Below are 4,565 nucleotides of genomic sequence, written 5' to 3'. Positions count from 1 at the left end.
GACGTGGTACAAGGACGGGAAGAAGCTGAGCGCGAGCTCCAACGTGCACGTGGAGGCCAAGGGCTGCAGCAGGCGGCTGGTGGTGCAGCAGGCGGGGAAGGCAGACGCTGGGGAGTACAGCTGCGAGGCCGGGGGCCGGAAGGTGTCCTTCCGCCTGGACGTCACAGGTGGGTTCCTTGAGGTCTTTCTTATGCTCCTTAGAGCACAGTAGTTCTCCAGAGTGGGGGTGCATGCAGGTGACGTCTCATGTCCTGTTTGGTCACAAAGTTTCCCAAGCAGCAGCCAGCAGTTATGAATTACATGACCATGATTGTATTTTATGAGTGCTTCTTGTCTTTTCACTTGGGCAAACATTGCAACAACCTCAGAGGAGGAGTTCTGATTATTCCCATTTTATTTTATTTTATTTATTTATTTTTGAAGATTTTATTTATTTATTTAACAGAGAGAGATCACAAGTAGGCAGAGAGGCAGGCAGAGAGAGAGAGAGAGAGGGAAGCAATCTTCCTGCTGAGCAGAGATCCCGATGCAGGGGTCGATCATAAGACTCCGGGATCATGACCTGAGCCGAAGGCAGATACTTAACCCACTGAGCCACCCAGGCACCCCAATTATTTGCATTTTAATATGAGGCTAAGAAAATTCTATAAGTTGCCAAAATTCACACAGCCAGAAAACCACAGAGCCAGGGTTTGGACCCCATATTCTGAGATTATTTGTTTACCTTTTCTGCCTGAAGAACTCTGTCATCAGTATTTATTTTAGCCGGTCTTCTCAGGCTCTATTTTTTTTTCTTATATGGAAATGTATTTATTTTACCTTTAATTCTGAGGATATTTTCTCTGGGAATCACATTACATTTTAATAGCACTTTTTTTGTAATTTGTAAATACAATTTTGTAATTTGTAACTACAATTGACTCTTGAACAACGTAGGTTTGAACTCCACAGGTCCACTCGTATGTGGATATTTTAAATAAATACAGTACAGTATGGTAAATGTGCTTTCTCTTTCTTACAATTTTCTTAGTAACATTCTCTTGCCTGTAACCTACTTCACTGAAGAGTTCTGTCTGTAATACATAACACATATAGCAAATTGTGTATTGGTCAAGTTTGAATCATCAGCAAGGCTTCTAGTCAACAGCAAGCTATCAGTAGTTACATTCTGGGGGAGTTGAATTAAACACAGGTTTTTGACTGCATGAGACTTCATCACCCCAACCCCTATGTTGTTAAGAGTCAATGGCAAGTATTTTAACATTTTGAAGATATCATTCCATTGTCTTCTGTGTCCCATATTTTCTTCTGAAACATCAACTGTCAGTTCTGTTATGTTGCTTCAAGGACTTTTTTTTTTCTTTTCCTTTTTCTTTTCCTTCCTTCCTTCCTCCCTCCCTCCCTCCCTCCCTCCCTTCCTTCCTTCCTTCCTTCCTTCCTTCCTTCCTTCCTTTCTCCTGTTGCTTTTAAGATACTACGTTTGGTTTTAGTTTTCAGCAGTTTTACCTTGATGAACCTAGGTGTGGTTTCCTTTTTATTCGTCCTGGTTGGGGCCGCAGGTCATCTTGAGTGTGTGGGTTTATGTTCTCCTCAACCATAGGCTATCCTTGGCCTATCTCTGTTCTGCCTCATCTCTCTCCTCTGTCCCAAGTTCTGTTACATTTTCTTTAACCATTTTGTGTTTCCCCACATGTCTCATATGCATCTTTCTTTCTGCCTCTTAATTATTTTTCTCTCTCTCCTTTATTCTGTGTGTTTTGTTGACGTGCCTTAAAATTCCCTAATATTCTGTTCTGCTTAGAGTATGTCTGACTCACTTATTATACTGTGTTGACTATTTTCAAGTGATATAATTTCCATCTGATTGACTTCTTATAGATTCCAGACTCTGTAGTAAATTTCTTATGGTTGATCTATTTTTAAAGTTTCATTTTAAAACAGTATTAATCATGGGTATATCCCAGTCTGAAAAAGCATAATAACCCATCATCTGATATTGTCCTCTTTTTTTGGTTTTCTATTTACTTCTTTCCTTGACACACAAGCAACATTTCCACTGACTGTCAGACATTGCTTGAGAAAACTTGTTGGGTATAGATCATGCTATCTTATTCCAGAAAGAGGGTTGTTCCTTCCTATGATAGCGGGGAGAGGGCAGCCAAACTTCAGCTCATTCCAGGACCATGCTGGCTCGGGGCCCCCCTTGCAGTTTTGATCAGGGCCTTCCGTCTCTGGTGGGCCCCAATTCTGGGCATGGTCTTCCCCAAATTCCTGCAGATGCTTAGGTGTGGGTGAGGCCCCTTTCCCAGCAGATGCTCAGTGCTAATCTTCCCTGGAATGCAAGGTGCCAGAGTGTGCTGTCTGCTCTGGAGCTCAGAGGTTTTCTGCGGGGCTTCACAGTCTCCTGTGTCCAGCAGCTTCAGAATTCATCAGACCCTTGAGGGGAACATGGCTGAGTGGCAGCTCAATTCTACATGGTCCCTCTTCCTGGGAGACTTGGATCCTCCTCTAACTGCACCCCTCTATGCACACAAGTGTGCACGTACTAGTGGTCTCCCTGTTTTTCTGGGAGCTGTGCTGTGCCTGCATTGTCATTACCATGTCCTGCCCAGACACAGCAGTGTCCCTAGGGGACAAACAAGGGCCAGTGGGACCCCACATCCCTGAGTCGCTCCCTTAGACCATCCTCAATGACTCTACAGCATCCTTACAGAAGAGCCTGGCCCTGGGCTCCCCTCTATTAGAATGTCTGCCCTATGCTTGAATCAAAGCTGTCTTGTGTCATTCATCGCTCCTCGGAGAGGTCTGCCCTGGCCCCAGAGCCCAAGGGTCCCGTCCATCCCTTCTCTCACATGTGTGGCCTTGTTTAACTACACCCAAGCATGGCATCACTGCCGTCATGACTGATGTGCTTGCCTGTCTCCCTCAGTAGATTGGGTGCAGACTCTCATGCTTCCAGCCACTACCATGGTGCCTGGTGCCTGCATGCTATAGGCCAGCATTCACTTGGGTTGTGCCAGTGATTGTGTGCATGGCTGGCTGCTTTCACAGCACGGACTCTCTGAGGTTCTGTGTGTACGCACTTGAGTTTACTGGGAGTCATGCAGTTTTAGAAAAGAGGCAATCTCAGGTGTTGGCAAGGATGTGAGGAATTGGAACTCTCACACACTTCTGGTGGAAGTGTAAATTGGCAAAACCATTTCTGAAACCATTTTGGAAATATCCGTTAAAGCCAATGTATCTTACCCCATAAGTTACACCGATAGGATGTAGTGTGTGGTGGGCATACCGTGTGCTGGGGGTATAGGAGTGAATAGGCCCACTTCCCCACAAGGGCTGGCTGTCACCTGGGATGGATACATCCAAATGTACACTCGGGCCCCAGGTCAGGAGGCATATGTTTGCAGACACTCTCCAACAGCCTGCTGGACACATGATGGCATTTGCTCCAAGTAGGAAATTAACTGAACTCTGAAGCTTTCCTCCGTGTGACCTAAGTGGTACCAGCTCTGTGTCTCTTAACATATATATCTGTCTCTGTCCCCAGAGCCCTCTTTGGCTTTTGCCAAGGAGCAGCCAGCACGCAGTGAGGTGCAGACCAAGGCGGGGGCCAGTGCCACACTGAGCTGTGAGGTGGCCCGGGACAAGACGGAGGTGACATGGTACAAGGACGGGAAGAAGCTGAGTGCGAGCTCCAAAATATGCCTGGAGGCTAAGGGTTGCAGCAGGCGGCTGGTGGTGCAACAGGCGGGGAAAGCAGATGCTGGGGAGTACATCTGTGAGGCCGGGGGGCCAGAAGGTGTCCTTCCGCCTGGATGTTGCAGGTCAGTTCTTGTGGGACTATAATAGCCTTGTGTGGAGGTGATGGGATTGGCTAACTGCCCCAGCCAGTCCTGGTGCTCTTCCCACCGGGTCTCATGTCTTCACACAGCCCATACTCTCAGTTCCCTAACTCATGGCTGGGCCAAGGTGGTGCTGTGCCGGAGGGGTGCGGACAGAAGGGACAGTGTGCTCCCAGAAATCCAAGTGGTGTTCCCACATAGTAATGGCAGTTGTAAGTTGTTTGCTGAGAACCTCCAGGGTGTTCTTTGGTGCCTGGGACTCTGCTGTACCTTGCACTTGGAGTCTGAGACTAGGCATTTCTCACCCACCCATTATATGTGAATTTTCCTCTGCTGAATATCCCGGCCACTCCAAGACACCCTCACCCAGCTACACGCTGGGCCACACGAGGGAGAGATGCTTGCATTTCACTAAATCAGGAGTTGGGAGAGTTTCTGCCAGCCGATCCTCCTCGGATTTATGTCAAGACAGAACTACGGACTATGGAAGTTTTCGGTGTACTAGAGCACATTTTCCTCCTTGCACGTGGGAATGAAGGTTCCCTGTGCCCCTGTGTGTAGCAGAATCCAGAGCTCTGCTCTGTTGCAATGTGTGCTCAAAGGACAGCAAGAGCAGAGGGCTGGGAGATACCTGGTAGGCGCATGTGAGGTCGGGATTCTCTTTCTGAAGTAAATCTTGCTTCTCCCCTCTAAGAACATTTGGTTCAGAATTCCCCCTGGAGT

At 47.3% G+C, this 4,565-nt stretch overlaps 1 pseudogene; it reads left to right on the top strand.

The window, feature by feature from the left end:
- Window positions 1-4: 4 nt before the first annotated feature.
- Window positions 5-4,054, top strand: LOC116863601 (annotated as a pseudogene).
- The last annotated feature ends 511 nt before the right edge of the window (window positions 4,055-4,565 follow it).

Source organism: Lontra canadensis, unplaced genomic scaffold (assembly GCF_010015895.1).
Source record: "Lontra canadensis isolate GAN:19392208 unplaced genomic scaffold, GSC_riverotter_1.0 scaffold1778, whole genome shotgun sequence".
NCBI lineage: Eukaryota > Metazoa > Chordata > Mammalia > Carnivora > Mustelidae > Lontra > Lontra canadensis.
This window is presented reverse-complemented; position numbering and strand designations above follow the sequence as displayed.